This window comes from Notothenia rossii (genome assembly GCF_949606895.1).
Source record: "Notothenia rossii genome assembly, chromosome: 2".
In the NCBI taxonomy this organism is placed as follows: Eukaryota; Metazoa; Chordata; class Actinopteri; order Perciformes; family Nototheniidae; genus Notothenia; species Notothenia rossii.
In genome coordinates this window covers 24,083,153-24,103,138 of record NC_136904.1, presented here as the reverse complement: position 1 = coordinate 24,103,138, position 19,986 = coordinate 24,083,153, and the positions used below count along the sequence as shown (strand labels likewise).

The 19,986-nt window shown below is 40.7% G+C and overlaps 1 long non-coding RNA gene across 1 annotated transcript; it reads right to left on the bottom strand.

Moving 5' to 3' along the window:
• Positions 1-258: 258 nt before the first annotated feature.
• Positions 259-2,795, bottom strand: LOC307030632. Its single transcript, XR_013805726.1, has 5 exons — positions 2,483-2,795; positions 2,244-2,312; positions 1,809-1,971; positions 1,544-1,603; positions 259-1,239 (listed from the first exon to the last, which is right to left on the bottom strand). It is a non-coding gene; the product is annotated as an uncharacterized lncRNA (long non-coding RNA).
• Between the last annotated feature and the right edge of the window lie 17,191 nt (positions 2,796-19,986).

Genomic DNA, 19,986 nt, shown 5'->3' with positions numbered 1-19,986 from the left:
ACTCCCTTGATTTTCCCTGACATATTCGCCCCATTATCATACCCTTGCCCCCTGCAATCACTAATGTCTATCCCTAGATCCAGAAGCACACTCTCCATCATGCCTGCTATTTCACATCCTGTTTTACATTGAAATCTTTGAATTCAATAAATCTTTCAGTGATCTCCCATTCGCCTGTGTCTTCATTATAATGTACATATCTTATGAGCACAACATTTTGCTCGGTGTGGGAAATGTCAGGCGTTGCATCACAAATGATTCCATAGTATATGGCATCCTCCCTTTCCATCAGAATGGTTTTTAAAACCTTTCCCCCACACAATTCAATAAACTTGTTCTGGAAGTCTGGGCTCAGATAATGAGTTAGCTGGCTTCCTTTTTTGGATGTCCCGATTTTGTCTAAGTGGTCTTTCAAGATTGGATCATATCGTGACAAAAGTTTGAGCGTACCTACAACATTTCCATTGTGGACATCGCCCAAAGCATGAGTTTTACCTCGGAAAGCTAAATTCCTCGTTGCCAAGTGCAGAGTGACATCGAGGAGTCTCTGCAAGATAGCTTTGTTGTTCTCAATTTCAGACTGTAGCTCTCTCTGCAACTGATGATCAACGGCACATGCAGTCATAACCGAACACTGTAGGTGTTTCCATGGCAAATAACAGTCCCTGTGATTCCTACTTGTTTCATGGCTTGGGAATTTATCATACATGCAACGCCACTCGACGTCACACATCTTGTATCCCTGGTCACTACTCAAAGCACTAAGAGAGGGTATTTTTTGCTCCTTGGAGAAAAGAACACATGGTATGCAGAACAGTGCATTTGCACTTTCACTGTGAATCAACCAGTCCCTTTTCACTTTTCCCCTACCCTTATCTGCTTTGGTGTATTTCAAGTAATCTGGAAATCTCTTTCCCTTTGAATCATGTGGAAATTCTTGATCTGTTTCTCGCATTGCTAATTTCTTTACAATAGTTGCCCTGTCCTTGTCACTCATCCTAGCTGGGAACGACCCTGGGTCAAGTGATAGCAGATCTTCTACCTCAGACACCACGACAGGTGGCTCAGTATCTGTGGCATCCTGTGTCGGAGCCTCACTTTGTCCCTGACATTGACTGTCCATAGCTGCTTCCTCCTCATCTGTGCTGCTTTCATGGTCCTCGACCTCTTCTTGTACTGGTACTTCTGCCTCTTCACCTCTGCTCTCCTCGTTGGCTGCCTTGCTCGAGGGCCCTGGCTCTAGAGTATCCATAGTGTACATAATTTATAAAATGCCCTATAATAGTAATAACACAGTACAGCTCGAGCTATCTCTTAATTGTTATAATAATAATAATAATAATCATTTGTATAGATATTTTCCAATTGCTCAAATCTAGCTATAGCTACTGTAACAACCTCAATTTAATGTGCCAGTGGTCAATGGTATTGCAATTACTGGAAGAACTAGAGTAACTAAATGTGAATATTACCTAAAGTTGTATTCAATGCATAGTAAGCATATTTAAAATCTGTTTGTTAACCCCAAGCCCTGCTGCTTTACCTCCCTCTCCTTCAACTGGGAGCTGGCCCGACGGAAGGGGTACTGATCCTGAAGCCGCATCTGTGCATTAGAGCAGATGTGATTAGCATGTAAAATTATACAGGTTAGGTTAGCTAGTCATAGCAGAAGGGCATAGCTGCTGGATACAAATTCACTGGGCTCATCGACACTCATCTAATTTTTGATAGCAACAGGTAGCTAACGTCAGCCACAAAATGTTGGCCAAGCTGTTATGGGCTTCAAAAGAAGTTCTGAGAATAAATACCTTTCTTGTGAAATTACTTGGTGACTAGCTGTCGACCTCTTTTATTATTTTCCTCTTGCTGACGTTTTTTCTTTCGTTTCTGAGCTCCTGATTCATGAGCTGTAGAGGACATTTTCCTGTCAGTCTGTTCAAGCTGCAAGCTGCTGGTGCGCTGCTGTGCCGCCTAGTTATAGTTGAAAGTGGGGGTGCAAGATTAGTAACTGGCAGGCAAGGGGTGGTTTGGAGTGGGTCAGGCACGACCACCTCCATGGCAGAATGTTTTTAATTTAATGAACACCTGTACGTGCAATTTCCTGCAATATAGAGCACAGAACTGTCTCAAAATCCTATGGGATCCTGGATTCCTATAGGGTTCCAAAAGCGTATAGAGATTCCTATAGCATTTTTTGACTAGGGATATTATCCTACACTTTAAGCTGTCTGATATCCCATTACCTGTAACTCTTGGGTCTCTTTCTCACTTCCTCTGCCTCCTCCCTGAGTCTGCACAGTCACCACATCATTCTACATTAAGGAGAGCAATACACGTTATGAGTACACGGAACTGGTTTGAATACACAATCTTTATGCTACTCTGTAAAGAAAGGGAGAGAGGGGGGAATATATTATCCAAGTATTTGTGTCTTAATTTGTTATGTTATCCTACACTTTAAGCTGACTGATATTTCCATTACCTGTAACTCTTGTGTCTCTTTCTCTCCTTCTCTGCCTCCTTCCTGAGTCTGCACTGTCACCACCACATCATTCTACACAAGAGAGCAATACACGTATGAATACACTGAACTGGGTTGAATATATGATTTTTTCTTTTTTCTGCCATGTTCTACCTGGTTGGTTGGCTGGCCACACACACACACACACACACACACACACACACACACACACACACACACACACACACACACACACACACACACACACACACACACACACACACACACACACACACACACACACACACACACACACACACACACACACACACACACACACACACAGTGTGCAGGTTAGTTACAGTAGGAGATTTTTCTTTCCAATGAAATGAAATCAGAAAATAAGTGGTATATGATGGAAAATATGAAAGTCAATGCTTGAAGGAAAATGGACTTCGGAAATCAGTTTTTTATTTACTGTTCTGTAAAAGTCTTGTCGAATGTAATGTTTTATGTTTTGTGTGGACCCCAGGAAGACTAGTTGTTGTCATGCAACAGCTAATGGGGATCCTAATAAACTCAAACTCTAATGGGCTTCGATCTACCAGGTAGCTAGCTAGTCAAACACACACACTGGTTGATATTACTAGCTAGCTAGCAAACGTCAGCTAACCGCTAGCTAACATAAAGAGTGACCTGTAATTCAATGCAAAGAAAATGAAGAGAAGGTGATGATTATAAATGTGTTTTATTGTATTGAGTGGTAGAAGTAAAGACATGTCTAACATATTCTTTGTTTGAACAACTTACTGAAAAGGTCTGCCACCAATGACAGACTGGTCGCGGTGATTTACACTCAGCCTAGCTGCATCAGGACTGCTGTGGGTGAAACCATTGTGAGCGAAATGCGGGGGGGGGGGGGGGGGGGTCACAATCTTTGGAAACTTAAAAACTCGCTATTAAGTGTCTATAATCAGCACAAGTTCTTTCATTGCGTATTATTAATTCGATTGAAATTACATACTTATGTTTACAGTGATATATTTGGGGGGACATATTATATTTTTCGTATGATCAAAATGTGGGGATACACCTGCTCCGCTTGCTCCATTGCTCAGGCGCCCATACCATGCAATGAATCAAGGGAGGGGTGCTCATTCTGTCAAACAGAGTAACAAGCACCTGTTTGTTTCTTTTGTGACGTTTTTTTTTAATACAGGCAATTATACTTTTGAGTCATCTACATTAACTTACTTTAGGATAATAATAAAACCATATTAATAAAAAGATAATAATAGTGGTCTCTGCCCCCCCCCAGTGCTGGGCCCTTGTAATCATCCTAACCTCCCCCCCCCCAGCTACGCCCCTGCTCGCATCCCACCCTCACACATCAGGAAAGACGAGGGTATTTAGAGAGGAATTAAGAAAAGAATAATGGAATCAAAAGGAAAGTGACATACAATCGTGGTCGACAGCATTGCTGGCAAGGTAAACAAGGGAGAGCAACTGAGGTTTTGAACTATGCAAAGACGGATTAATCACTTCTGTATGAGCAATACAATATGCCAGCCATCAATCAAGCCATGAAATTACCAACTGTGACAGCAATCTATTCTCCTGTTTAGCCCCCTTTGTATATATTAATCCTTGCGGTCAGACCACCTCCACTTCAATCTGCTCCACCACAGGAATCCATTTGAACATTAAAATAGCCTCTGGCAGAAATCCTTTTTACCAAAATGCCTTTTGTATTGCCTTGTAATGACTTAACTTTACATGTAGCATACACTCCGGCCTTCCTCGCTAAATGCTCTGCAGAATCAAGACATTATACATTTTCTATGGCATACGTACATCCTCTGAAATAAATGCCAATGCCAATATGAAGTTAAAAGCTTTAGTTAAAGAAATGCTGCCACAGTGGGATGGATGGATGGGTGAACAATACAGCAGCATGTTAAAGCAAGAGAGCACTGTTTGTTTCCTAATTACCACAGAGAGACAACGTTTCATGCCTATGGTCTTTCCCCAAACCAAGTCATTGTTGTGTTGGCACATTGTGTTTCAATTAATCCTCCTATTGTCTTCAATTTTCCCCCGTACTTTGGGGTTTGCGGTTAAATTTGACCGGTCCTGTTTTAACTGCTATTACAAGGGCCCATGTCATGGCAATTTCTACTGATCATAATTCCATTGTTGAGGTATACTAAAATAGATTTATACTGTGCAATTTTCCAAACTCACATTGGTTTGTCATACAGCATCTCTGTAAAGTATGTGTATTCACCGGTATTCACTCTGTCCTAAAAGCTCCTGCCCCCCCCCCCCCCCCCCCTCCCTGTGAGCCCAGTGTGCTCTGATTGGTCGGTACGTTTGTGAGGCTCGTTGCTGCAATCTGCTGCGAGGAGCGGACAGGCTTCCGGGTCGGCGATAAAGCGAGAACAAGTGAAACACAAACACTCACAGCCGAAGTAAAAATAATAAGTGTGGCTTGATATTGAGTAAGAAAAAGGTTTATAACGCTGTGAGAATGGGTCTGCGGGGAGCATTTCTCCGCGATCCCAACTTAGTAGCCCGAAAAACTTTTACCCATTTAAACAGTCGTGGTAGATACCTTGTTTGTTTTAAACATCATAAATACACAAACAACAATGAATACTTACAGGTTGAGGTTGTGTACCCGAATATCCCACTGGTCCAAACAAAGTAGGAACAGCATCCAAAGGTTTTATTGTCAAATGCCCAATAGCTACGTAGTTGTTGGCAATGAAAATGTTATGTCCCAGCCAGGCTTCTTCAACATTGCAACATACAATAGATACAATATTCTGAAGATGTAAAAAAAGGATGTACATGTGCCTGTCGATGTTCGCCTTTGAAAAAGTTTGCTGTGTTACAATCTTATACATAAACTTGTCTACCATTACCTGAAATGTCTCTCTTTTGTTTCCATTAGCAACAGTCTTGAACAGTTGCCATCATGTTTGAGAAACTTAAGCAGCCCATGATTTACCAATTGAACTTTTCCTCCATAGCCCTCACTAGTCTTTTTGAGCAGCTGCACGGCAGCGACAACACAGATTTCACATGATGGCATCACAAAACATCTTGTTATTTTACTACTTATTTTACACAATCAGAGGATTGATATTAAGAATATACAGTAAAGCATCAGTGAAAAATATTGTTGTTTAATAATTTATGTTTCTTTTCTCCTGTATATCCCAGGATGGAACAAATCAAATGGAACATTTCTGATGGACACAAATAACACATTTCTCTTATTCACAAGTAAACAAGTCGAATCCATTGATTTTCAAAGCAAGCTGCTTGATTATGTCTTCATCTTTTAAGCATGGTTGATTTTTAAATGAGGGAATTTGAAATACAAGAGGGAGTCTCTGCCTTGTCAAGGTTGCTTGCATGTACACATATATTTGCAGGCTGTGCTTAATGTGGCAAATGGCTTTTGATGCACATTTTGATTTACATAACTTCGGAGGAGGGATGCGGTAAAGGATTCCCTCAGCACCAAAGGACATGGAAGATATTGCGGTGTATTAATGACTCTTCTCCCCAGCGAAGAATCAAACAGAAATTTCAAGCAGGACACACAGAGAGTAAGGCCGGGCAGAGAGATCTGACAGATTCCAGCATCACACACAGTCTGCCATATTCTATTACTGAATGTGGATATGTACTACCATGACCTTCTTTTTCTCGGCTTGGCTCCCCTGTTCTCCTCACCCACATCCCCAAACATCCACATCTGTGTATAAACATAGACGCATCTCAGCTTGTTTTTATCAATAGAACATTTCTCTAGTATTTACTATAAAAAGTTATTGAGAACCCTGAACCTAGATCGGGTCTTTCAGGGTCAAACTGGGTTTGTTCTGTCAAAGTCATATATGCAGACTCTCGCCTCAGAACCACTCGGAGGATCAATAAGAAGTGTTTGCGTATTCACTCTCCCGGGCTCTAGCAGCACAAAGCCCCATCATTTACCCAGACTGCATTAGTAGCGAGATAAAGGGCTATGTGTTTTCTTGCTTAGCCAATTGAAACACAAGGGGAATGTATTTATATTGCCCCCATTAATATCAAACATTACTAATGAGGTGTGATTATCCTGTATACTTATTGTGATAATGATCACGGATCACACACTAAGCGGGAAGGCTTGGCTTGCTTTTGGCCCATAGTGTCTTTCTTAGTTTGATTCTATTTCAATACCTGTGAGCATTTATAACTTCCATAAAGCAGTAAATCAAATGTAGCGCAGAGGAACATCTACCAAGAAAATAGCTCCCACTGGAGAGTGCAGCACAGACTTAGCAATGCTTTATGATAATGATGAGACTTATCTATCCACCTAACATAAACATGACACAGTCTCCATTATCTGCAATAAGGATCGTGCAGTACAAATAGCTGCATCCAAGTGTAATTAAAGTCTAATCATTTAGACGGCAGCTATCCACATGTAAGTGCACATTAATAACATGTTTTTCTATTTTTTCCTTTTTGTCTAGTTCTCTGCCTGTGGCACTATATCTTTGGTGTAAATGGGTTGCCATGTGTTATCCGACTTGCCTCAGCCTCCCTGCTCTAACGTGGTTCTAAATCTTGTGTTACCTATCTGGGTACCTATTTCAAGTCTATGTTGTCATGTTCAGGGTTGTGTTACAAATGTTTGTGGCTCTCATTTGGGTCTTTGTGTAATTTCTTATTTTTTAATGTTGACCAAGCATCCCCTGTTGGAAACAGGTTGTGTAAAACTTGCCTTTATTCCACTGCTCTCGCCTTAACTGGTCATCAGCACCAGCCATGGCCATTTTCTGTTTCTCTCGGCTACAGTCAGCTGGTTTGATTGTTTATTCAGCATCTTGCCTGCCATTCCTTTTGCGACTGATGAGGCCTTGACACTGGTCACAGCTCTGTACACAGCTTTTCTACACTGCACTGTCAATTTCAAGCATTCCAACTCTGTTTTTGTTTGCTTTCTTCTCCCGTCTTCTGTGGCAGGGCTAATTTGATGGTGTTCCTTTTTTTAGGTTTAATTCGACTAATGGTGAGATGTTTTCATAAACTTTTTAAACAGATTAAGTATTAACAGTGTTTTTCATTGTTTTTGCAGTGATAGTGGGAGACAGACTAAGTGCCGTGCAGTCACACTGGGTTGCCTCGCATTTATCATCATTGTTATTGTGACCTTAATAATATCTCTGTGATTGTGTGCTATGTAATGTGCACAGTGATTAATGGCGTACGATTATCTGTTCAGTCAGTCTTCGTCACGGCACAGAAAAATTTGATTTGTTGAGATTGGAGTTGAGATGTGTCTCATTCTAGACATTTAAACACTTTTGTATTCAAAATTTACAGAAAACTGGATGGATTTAGAATGAAAAGCTTTTTGTGTAAGTGCTTTTCAGAGATGTCTTGTATTTCTTCCAACACTCGACTTCTTGTTCAACCACAGGTACTCCTGCACTGAACAGCTATCAGTGGACATGAAAAGATACTGAAGAAGGACACCTTTATAATGGACCTCGTTACAGTTTAGATAAAAGCACAGGATGAATATTTGCTACTCTCATAAGAAGTGGTTTTGAAACCGGTTAGTTCATGGGCTGGACTTGTATAACATTGAGGGTGGTATAGTGGCCTTGATGTTCTCCTTCACATGCAAGATTTTTCGGTCTATTTTAATGTTCCTGCTCTAGCCAACTATCCTATTTCTGTAACGTCAATCAATCAACAACTTTATTAATCCCGCAAGGGGCAATTGGTTATGAGCAGCTTTTGTATGTACACAGGAACATACAGGAAGAAAGCACAGAGACCTTCATGACCTTAAGCACTGTTTGACATTCTCTTAGCATGTCAAATAAACAATAGGGGGTTTTGAAAGGATGTGAATGACTCCAATTGATGATGTATCTAACAAGATCAACCATTTTCTCTCCTTATCTTGTCAATCAATAGAACTCTGGGGTGATTTTCATGGCCTTCCTTCCTCAGAATGCTATTTCATTGACTTGACTTTCGTTTTTTCTCTGTGTACTTCTGTCAGCTAAATGCTATTGTGGCATGAGCAATCGCTCACGGGGAGGCTTACCGAACATCAGGCACAGAGCTCATGCTGGAAAAAAATCGTTCTATTAATTAATGGTGTAATTAAGGTTTTGTCATTGACATGCCACTAGCTGACAGGGATGGATGGGGTACTTGGTCGTTCACCAGGCAGTCGCACATTCGATAATGAATGGCAGCTATTACCAGCACGTTTGGGCGGTGATGGGGCCACCTGCAAAGGCTCGGCTTCCCCACCTCCCTGTGCTCTCTTTCCTCCCCGAGCCCTTTATCTGTTCCTAACACTTTGGTTTCCCATTTCTGACCTTATCCTTCATTTAGCATTCTCCTAATTTAACACAGTATCCTCCCGTTGTGCTCACACAGATTTACTAGACCCTGCTGCCTGAAATTAATGAGGTCATTTAACCAGAGAAAATCCCCTTTTCCCCTAATATTTTTGTTGGCCATTATTGTCACCTTTCCACGTCCTTTACTTAATTCCACCCAGGGAAAAATGCTCATGTTGTGTTAATGTGTAGTCTATCAGGTTAGTGTCTGCTCCTGATTAAGACAATCCATCCCATAGTTTCCCACTAAAGTGTCCCATGGATAAAATGCATTTGTTGAATATTTAACTTGATTAAACTTCTAAATTCAGTCCAGCGGCATTACTTAATTCTTCTATGGTTTCCTTGGGAGGTAAATTACTATGGCAATTTCAGTCCTGGATCTTCATATAATGTAAATGCTGTCATTGAGGCTCCAATTGGACAAAAAACACACATTAACACAGAGTTAACAAGGCAACCACAAGCAACATTTCTGAAAAGCACACAGTTTAGAGCTGTTGGGTCTGCAGCCCTTAGACCAGGGCAAGTTATTTTGTCCTTGTTTCACTATGAACATGAATAGCTTGCTTAGGTACACCATGGTTACTCAAAAGGATGCTTCGCTCTGAAGAGCAGAATATTTCTCTGATTTAATCACATTTAAAGTAATGCAGCTGTTTTCCCTTCCCTCATATGCCATCTGAAAGCTTCTAATCAACATCAATGGTTCAGCCTTTAATTATTAAAACCAAAAGGATGGCATGTAATATTAAAATATCTTCAGGCACTCCACAGTTATGGGGAAGGAGGATGATGGTGGTGCTGATGGGGGAGTGATGGGGGAGTAAATGTAAGTCTGAGATAAGGTGATATTTTCATTTCCTATCAGGAGTGAGATTGGATGGGTTTGGAGCTATATGTTTGAGGTCAATGTCAAAACTGGCAGTTCTTGTGATTAACGAGAAAACTAATTTAGTTGTTTCATCATTTAAGTTCTAAAGAGCACACAGTCTGAATCACGCCAGAATGTTTATATTAGTCAACACAGATAAACACATTCACCTCCCAGTAAGAGTACAGTATGTAGTAGGGCTGCACGATTTGGGGAAATAATCTAATTGCAATTTTTCTGACAGATAATGCGATAGCGATTCGATTTGCGGTATTTGTTTTTAAGCGAACCAACGGAAGTTTATTGAAAAATGCGGCCATATCTCCGGCTAGGAAGGTCGTATCAACATGCTCCCGTCTCTAGCACCCGTAGCCCGAGCTACGAGTGAAAGAACTAAAATTACATGAAACTTCCGTTGGGTTGCTTTAAAGTCAAGCTTCAGTTTAAGATTCACCCTGTAATAGATGTAAAACATGTGATGGAGCATTACTAACCTGACTCAGATGGTTTGTTTCACCAAACCATCTAGGAAAGCTCCATTGGAAGCCATTTGGAAACGTATTTCAAAAGTACTTGGCAGGTGATTGGATCAATCTGTCTATCACCTTCTATCATGAACCACTTCTGTTAACAATGACTGGTACATGTGGAGCACAGCACTTTTGATTGGTGTGAATGACTGAAACACAAGAAGAAAAAAATTAAATTAAATTAAAAAGAAAAAACTAAAAAGAATCGCAGGCTTTGTAATTTGATAATTGCATAATTTCAAATCGCGATTTCGATATAAAATCGATGAATCGTTCAGCCCTAGTATGTAGCAGCGCATACATTACAGCGCAGATATGTGTGCAGCGGCAAAACCAGAGCATTAAGTAGACCCTCCAGAAAAACGCGATTCTGCGATCGCAGAATTTACCGCATAATCAGCAAAATGGCGCAGATTTTTAAAAGGCCGCATATTTATCAAAAGGCCGCATAATCCCCGCATTTTTCCACACAAAGTTGAGAAAAAAAAAGTTGACTCGTCTTGACGTGACGTCATCAGCTCGCGCATCACAGAATGTAAACAACACTGTATAGAGTGAATGTGTGGAGCTCACACGATAGAGAAAACACCAAGATGAAAAAATCGAATCCATCTCATTTACCGACGAACATTACTACTAAAGACCGGGCAAAAAGTGGTGTGAAACTATTCTGCACCCCGTGCAACTGTGTGTTGGAGCATAAGAGAAAATCGACGGTGACGACCCACTTTGATTCATTCAAACATTCGAAAATGCTTTCTGCTGCTGCGGACAAGAAAGCCAAACAACTCACATTCACCGAGGCATCAACCTCCAAAACCTTTTCGAGGGCTACAAGAAGCGAAGTGAGTAGCCTACAAGATTGAAGCTGGTCAGATAACGAACGAGTAAATGAAAACGGAATGAGGCGGAGAAGTGTGTGTGTGTGTGTGCGTGTGTGTGTGCGTGAGATTAAAAAAGCCCAATTGCTTTTACAATAAATAAACATTGAATGTGTTTAATTGAATAGTAAAGGGGTTTAACGTTAGTGGCAGGTTGTGTGTGAGAGAGAATAAATAAGACAGCCCAATATTTAAAAAAATTGTTATTATTTTTCCCCCGTATATTTAGCATATTTCGCAACTTCCGCATATTTCGCAACTTCCCGCAATTTCACCGCATAAAATCACATAAAAACCCCGCATTTTTAATCGCATAATCAAGGAATTTAGCCCGCATAATCAAGGATTTTTGCCCGCGGTTTTCTGGAGGGTCTAATTAAGGGCACGCATATCAATGTGCAAATGCCGCACAGAAAGAATTGAATCTAAACCTTTGTTGGGGGGCGACCGTGAGATGTAGGTGGAAATTATACAGACAAGCTGCAACCAAAGGTGGTATGAAGAGAAAAATGAAATGGTTTAAAAAAAATAAAGTCAGCTTTGTCTTGAAAAATAAAGAAGTGTTCTGTACACTCATAGGGTATAGTGCATCCTGATGAAGGCTGCATGCTTCAACACACTGCTGCAATAACCTTGCAGGATTCAATGGCCAATTCAATAAAGGTTTCAAGAGCTTTACTGAAGTCGTCTTGGTTGGATCTGAATGGGATTAGTTTTGTATCATAAAGATAAAGCAACACTTTCTCAGAATAAAGCAAAACTATGAGTTTAAAAGAAAAAAAAACTGAGGCAAGCAAAATAAAATAAATTTCAAAAATAAAACTATAAATTGCAAACAAATCATTTGTGTAATCATGTAAACTATAAGTATTTTTTCTTTGTTTTAACATAGGTTTTTGTTTGCAGTTCTTGTTTCTTCTTTCTCAATGATCAGACTTTTGCTCTCGCTGCCGCTTTCTCGTTTGCGCTCCCTTGTTTTTTGTTTGAGATTTTGACACAAACATCCCAGGTGGGCGGGACTTTCAGGGGTGTGTCCCCATTGGCTACTCAGTTTTTGAGTGACAGCCCACTACACCACAGAACATACAACTCATGCAGCAAACTCCGGAGTCCACTCGGCCACATTAGTGTCGGTGTCTCCTGGGGAGTTTCATGAACATATCGGACTCATCTTATGGATTGCTGTGCATTAGACTTGTGTTGTGTAGTTCATACTTTATTCCAACTTTAAATATTTTAATACCTGAACACACTGCTGCTGTTAAATAATTTCCCAATTTGGGATTGATAAAGTGTCTGTCTATTTATTTTGTAGATTAAAAAAACACATCTATGTATTTTCAAGCTAAAGGTGATACACAATATAAACTGTATACTATTATTTTTCAAAGGCATGTTACATTTCAAAAGCATATATTGCTATGTTTAGGACAAACAATTAAAGAATGCTTTAATTTAACAAATTCTGCAATATAAAAGTGGCAGATTTGCTTTATTAAACAGACCAGACCTAGGCTGCATACCAACACAATTAGGAACATGCTCACATTTTACTATGTTGGTCTGAAGAGCTGAAGCATTCACACACAATGGATACAAACTGTGTTGTTTCATTCTATATCCTGTGAGAAAATGATATACATTTAGCATTAAAAATTCGACATACTATTCCTAGCCTGAGGAAGATATGAATAATCTACAGATTTGAATGGAATCTCTAACATTTTCATGTAGAATAAAGACAAAAGAGTGATTATACAAATTACATTTATTGGGATTTGAACCAGAAGATGAAGTCTCAAAGAATGTTTTAAATAAAAGGACATAAAACAAAAAGGTGGATAATAGTAAAATACATTAAATGTATATGTAAAGACATTTGGTCAAATGAAATGACACTGAGCAAGTGATAACAGTAACGCCAGTGTGGATGAAGCTGGTGCAGTTCTTTCTTCATGCCCCCCTCCGTGCTGTCCCCTCAGTTGAAGTGGGAAAACGGGATAAGACCTCTGGACGCCACGCTGTCTCGATGATCCACACTTTTAATATGAGAGGAAAATAAATGTTTTAGGAAATGAAAAATATGAAGTTAACAAATAAAACACAGCTCAGGGGCAGTCATGGACGGTAGGTTTTCCTACAAAGTTAACTCAGCCTCCATTGATTTTCATATCAAATTAGCGTGTTAATAAAATAAGCTATCATGGCTTATACTTGCATATCCAAACAGAATCATGAAAGCCTGTTGGTAGAGTCAGGCACGCTGCACACACGAGTCAGTTTGAGTGTGTGCGCCGGTGTCTGAACGCTCACTCACTGCTAGCTTTGTAGCTAACTGTTAGGCTACTTAGCTTGCATTGTTATGGAAAGGTAGCAAAAGCTAACTTTCATAGCACAGCTTTACTTCTCACTTACCACAATAAAGAAACGGACCGTATAGTACAGCAAAAACAACACAAATGATCAATACTTACTAGGGAAGCACAATATTGTTTTTTTGAAACCGATACCGATAACAATAACTTCCTGCTTCTCAAGACCGATACCGATACCGATAACCGATAACCAATAATAATATAATATATATATATATATATATATATATATATTAAATGTACCTGTTGCCTTTTTCCCTCCTCGTGGAACTTCTGTATTGCATTTGTTAATACAAATAGAAAGCGAACTATCTAACTCTGAAATAGTACCATACTACCAACGACATGTTTGTTTACTGTCCTGGCTTGACGGCCACACACCATTTACATCACAGCCAGGCATGAGTTAGGGAGCGCTGGATTTGTGAAAAACTCCCCTCTTCCTAAACCACTACTGGCAAAACGGGGGGAGCCGAGTGAAAAACAAGCGCCCCTCATCCCAATCTGCCCACACCGCAGTATTTTTTTCTTTTTTTTTACCCAAAAAATATATTGTATATTATCGGGGCTATTAATACTTTTATCGGGTTTATCGGGATGACGTCATAATTCCTATTATTATCGGACCAATAATTATCGGGCCGATAATTATCGTGCACCACTAATACTATTATATTTTCACTTGTATTATAATAATTGAAATGCTGGTTCTTCTGCGGGTGTTCTATCAACGCTCAGGCAGCCACCGCACCGCAGCTGCCTGCACTGTACAATCGCTGGAGGACTGGGCTGTCACTCAAAAAACTGAGTAGCCAATGGGGACGCACCCCTGAAAGTCCCGCCCACCTGGGAGGTTTGTGTCAGAATCTCAAACAAAAAATGAGGGAGCGCAAAAGAGAAAGCTGCAGCGAGAGCAAAAGTCTGATCATTGAGAAAGAAGAAACAAGAACTGCAAACAAAAACCTATGTTAAAACAAAGAAAAAATACTTATAGTTTACATGATTACACAAATGATTTGTATGCAACTTATAGTTTTATTTTTGAAATTTATTTTCTTTTGCTTGACTCAGTTTTTTTTCTTTTGAACTCATAGTTTTGCTTTATTCTGAGAAAGTGTTGCTTTATCTTTATGATACAAAACTAATCCCATAGATCTGAGTTATACTTATATCAAATTAAATATAATTATCGAAGCAGTCTGCCTTTCCTGAGAAATCAACACACAAACCAGTTTTAATCCTTATTTATTTTTATTTTTTTAAAGGAAATCCTTGTCTGAAAAATGTTGAATAAAAGATTAGACATGAACACGGCAAAATATATTTATGAATACAAATTGTTTGACATTTGGAAAATGTGCTTGTTAACGTGTACGGATTTAACAGTGTTAAAAGTGTTAATGAGCTTTAGAGGTAGGCAGACTGTTGCCTTTGGACACAACCAAGCTAGCTGTTACCCATAGGCGGAGTTTGACATTTGCGCTTGGGGGGGCAAACCTTTTTTACTGACGTCACTCAGTACACAGTCCCAACTATTGCGTGGGGTGCTACGGATACAGTAGCAATAAAGCCATCGCTCACCGCACTGAGTATGACTTTTCCACATACGAACACAACTCGTCCCGTCATGCACGCCTCATGCCCGCTGTACACACACACTCATATGGAAGGGGCGGTCTCTCCCCCCAACAATAGTGCATTACATAACTGTAAAAAACATATCAAAACTGTGCATATCTTATACTTATTTGATAACTACTATATCCCTTGGTGTCCAACCTTAGTTCAGAAGTAGACGCCGTTTTTTACGTTCCGCATATACGTCCACTATCCCCTCAGGTGACAGCTGTGCGGTTATGTCGTCCTCAATGTGAAGAACCGCAAGTGAGGAAAATCTTGTTCGTCCCATCGTTGACCGCAGCCAGTTCCGAATTCTCCTCATTGCAGAAAAACTTCTCTCAGACGTGGCAGATCCGATAGGCAGAGTCAGTGCCAACTGGAGCATCTTGTATAGATTTGGATAGCTCTCCTTTTTAACAGTCTTTCGGAGATGCTCAAGTGCAACAGGTGCGACAACAGAGGCTTTAACAAGGTCCATCTCTGCTCCAAGAAGGAGAGGGTGAATTTTGAGCAGCTGTGCGTATTTTTTGTACGAGAGGTTCAATTCCTTTTTTCTCACATTTAAACACTGCTCCACATGCTCTTGCCAGCTCTATGGACTCTCCCGTGAATCGTCTGTCTAGTTCGTTGATGAGGGTGTCCAGCACAGGGAGATAGAGGTGCTGCTGAAATCCAGCTGTATCACTCTGTGACATTTGTGCGCCACTTTCATCAGTTTCTCTTTGGCCCAAAGTAATTGTAACCAGGAAACTGTCGAGGGAGGTCGGGGGTTTTGTAACCCGTTTTCTCTTGGGTGCAAGGGGACCCGGAGTCTGACACTCAACATCTGCATCCCCAGGTACTGGCACGTTGTTGTCCCGGCAGAACTGTTTCACTGATCCCCACATATTGCTCCACGTAGCTGCTTGTCTCTGAGATTTGAAGTGCGCCTTCAGGTTGTCGGTAAGCGCTGCAGCTTCGGAGAGTGTGCAGCTGGAGGACTGTAGGGCCTTGTGCGTAACATGAATCACACGCAGTATGTCTTCAAATACAATAACACATGTAATGAAAGACATTCTGGTCATGTGGGCATAAAGGCCACTGGCCTCCGAAGACCACTTGTCTCCCTCGTCACTCATTTCTCTCAGTCACCCTGTAATTGAAGAGTAGTGAGTTTTAACGGAATTCACAGATCGCCACTTGTTCGCCCATCTTGTCTCACTTGGCTGTATTATTTCAGTTTGTTTCAGATTCAGTGATTTCTGCATTTCAATGAATCGATGATGGTTTGACGGCTCTGCAAATACAGAGTAGAGTTTGTCAATGACGTTCAGGAATGTTTTCACGCTGCGGTTGACAGCACAACACTCCACAAGCACCAGATTTAGTTTGTGTCCCATGCAGTGCACGTACACTGCGTATGGGTGGGTCTCTTTGATGCGCTGCTGCACACCAGAAATGTGACCAGACATGACGGAGGCACCATCGTAACTCTGGGCAACAATTGGGATATGTTTCAGTCCACACATCTCAAGTCCTGTGTTTATTGCTTCCACAATCCCAGCCGCGTTGCGAGATGCTGAGCAATCAATAAAACACAAAAAACGCTCCTTGATTTCAAGCTGCTCTGCATATCTGATACACACTGATAATTGTTCCGTTTTGCAAGACCTGGCCTCATCTGCAATTATAGAAAAAAATCCAGTATCCTGCACTTTCTCTACAATTTCTGCACGAACTAAGTTAGCACATATGTCAATGACTTCGTTCTGGAAATCCGGGCTAGTAGCATTGAAATAGCTGGACTGCATGTTTTTAAAAGCAGAATCATATTTGGAGAAAAAGCCACGAACCTCAAGAAAATTCCCAGGCGACTCTGATTCGCTTCCCTCCCGATGCCCACGAAAAGGCAATCCGAGTTTGGACAACAGCCTCACAATATCAACAATTTTGCACAAATAAGATATGTTCTTCTCAGCAGAATCTTCGTGGCTTCGGGAAAGTTTCGCTGCAATAGATCCAGAAGATGCAGTCACTTTATAGTTATCCCATTTAACCATGCAGTTCAGATGGGCCTGGGATTGTGCATGTTTCTCCAGTTTGCTGCTTAGTTTTTTCCAGTCACTCAGGCCCTTTCTAAAGGAATCCTCCACACCGCTGTCAGTCTGGAAGTGGCGGCATGAAAAACAGAAGACGGCATCAATTCGTACTGAATATTCCAGCCAGGGATAGTTCTTGTAATAGTACGTGGAAAATGATAGTTTCGTTTTCCCAAACATTTTTTAGGGGAAATCGGATAAAGTAGGCTGCTTGGGACAGCTGTGTTTTTCCCCAAGATCATCATGACCCACTGACGGCCCCGGTGCCGGTGGTCTCCCTGCTGTGGGGTTAATGTTAGCTGGTCCTGCTAATCCAGAGCTCTCCGCTGTGGGGCTAACGTTAGCTAATCCAGAGCTGCTTGTTTGCGTGTCTGCCACTTGACATTGTGACGGCTGCTGGTTGGTAAAGTTAGGCTCAGTCGGTGGCTCTTCTGTTGTTGAAGTTGAAGACGAAATTGGACGTTTAAAAATCGCTGAATATCCATTACTGCTAATACAATAGCTGAATCACTTGGATACAAAAAAAAGCGAGGGAACTTTTGTCCTTAACCTCACACACACAGCACAACATGCGACTGCTCAAAAATGAAATTATTTCAAACAAAACATGATATTATTCAGATTTGTATTGTAACAATCATTTTATTAAATCTATTAAAATATTTATATATACGAAATATTTGTATCGGAACAGTTTTAGACTTAGTAATGCTAAAACATATTTCAGCCACCAGGGGGGGCAATGCCCCCCCAGCCCCCCCACAAAATCCGCCTATGCTGTTACCTCCTGTTTCCTGTCTTTATGCTAATCTTAACTAAACTAATTTGAGTACTGGCTGCTGGCAGTATAGATATACAGTATATTTATCATACAGATGTGGCATATTCCAGCTTAAACTATCAAATGCTTCCTTTGGTTAATAAAATCCATGAACCACCAATTTACTTTAAAGGTGTCCTATCATGCGAAATGCACTTTTTGATGTCTTTTATACATACATGCAAGGGTGTAACTTTGGTTTGTGAAGTGGGGGGGACATAAAACAGGGGGTCCTCCGCAATGAAATATTGTTCTCGATTTAATTCCATTTCCTGCCTTTCTACAAATATATATTAGGGACTATGGTGTTAACTAATCCAAGAAACATTTGTAGTGTATATAATGAGTGTGCGAAGTTATCTATCCATGAACCTGTTTTATTTGTGATGACCTCACATCCTATAGGGGGGTCCGGGGGCATGCACCCCCGGTAAGATTTTTTTCTTCAAATTGAAGTTAAAGGCATCAATCTGGTGCACACATTAAGTAAATAATAATAAATAACATATCATTGATATACTCCTCTCTCCTATCTTTATCTTACCTAGTCTGCATTCTTTCTTTTTATTTATGCCTATTTTAAGAATCACTCCCCTTTCAAACTGTGTTTATAATTTTTTAGTGACATTGGAATTATTTTTTTACTTATTTTGAACAACTATATTAAATAGATGGACATATTTTTTTAGACCAAACCGTTTGAGACCCACTGAGACTAAAGTTTACAAAATAATAACTCAGAGTCCTTTACCTCCCTGAGCTGATGTTATCTCAGCCTCTCAGTCCGACAGGAGAGGACTCTCCCTCTCCTTATTGTTGAAACAGCTTCTAATCTCCGTTAGCTCTGAGCTAGCACCAGATGCTAACAACAACCCCCGTAACCCTCTCTGTCTCTCCCTGTCTCTCTCTGTCTCACACAAAATGCGCTCCTGCCAAACACACACATACGCTCCTCCGTGACGATGACCACTTGCGTAAAAAAAAAAAAAAAACACATTTGAAAAGTGGGGGGGGGGACACAAACAGGATTTTGAAAAGTCGGGAGGACATGTCCCCCATGTCCCCAGTGGAAATTACGCCCATGCATACATGTATCCCCGGTGTGTCAGGGAACTCACAAAGTGGCAGAAAATAAAACCCTCTCTCCTTTCCCCAGTACCCACATCTCTAAAAACGGGGGGTACAACGGAGCTGATCCAGATTTGCGTCCGATATGACGTAATATCGGAAATGTGGGCTGGATTTACAACCACGGCCCTATCAGAAACGTCGCTATCAGAAACAATGCGCAACGTGTTTTGGACGTAATATGGTCTTTGTCAGGGTTGCCAACTCTCACGCATCTGGCATGTGACACACGCTTTCACTCTCAATCTCACGCTGCCCAAACTATTCTCACGCCAAAAACAAGATGAACCTGCGATCGTTTTTTAGTTGGTTATTTACAATGTTGAGTTGACAGCTGCTCAAGCTGTCGATCTGCTCTCTCCCCGCCCCACCACTCTTAACAACGTTAACAGACAGCAGAGCAGTGGGAGACGGTTGGTCAATCCCCGACCCGTATTGCGCATGTGCAAATCTAAGGTCCAGTAGAAATGATACAAAAGTAAAAGTCTGCTGCTTATTGTTCTACTAGGCCAAAATAGAGTCAAAGAGTATATGAGAGTGAGGTGTATGTTAATTAATATATTTGGCAGTTTGGAGAAAGTCTGTAGATTTTTTTGTGTGTGTGTGTTTCATGTATAGGCCTCTCACGATAATTAATTTTGTTGGATACATTTTCCCGGAAATTATTGCGATAAACGATAATATTTTCGGCACTGTTGTATGACCATTTTAGACCACTGACATAATGATAATATATAATAATAATTGAAGTACATCCTTTCAAACTGCTAGTCACATCCTCATGTAAATGG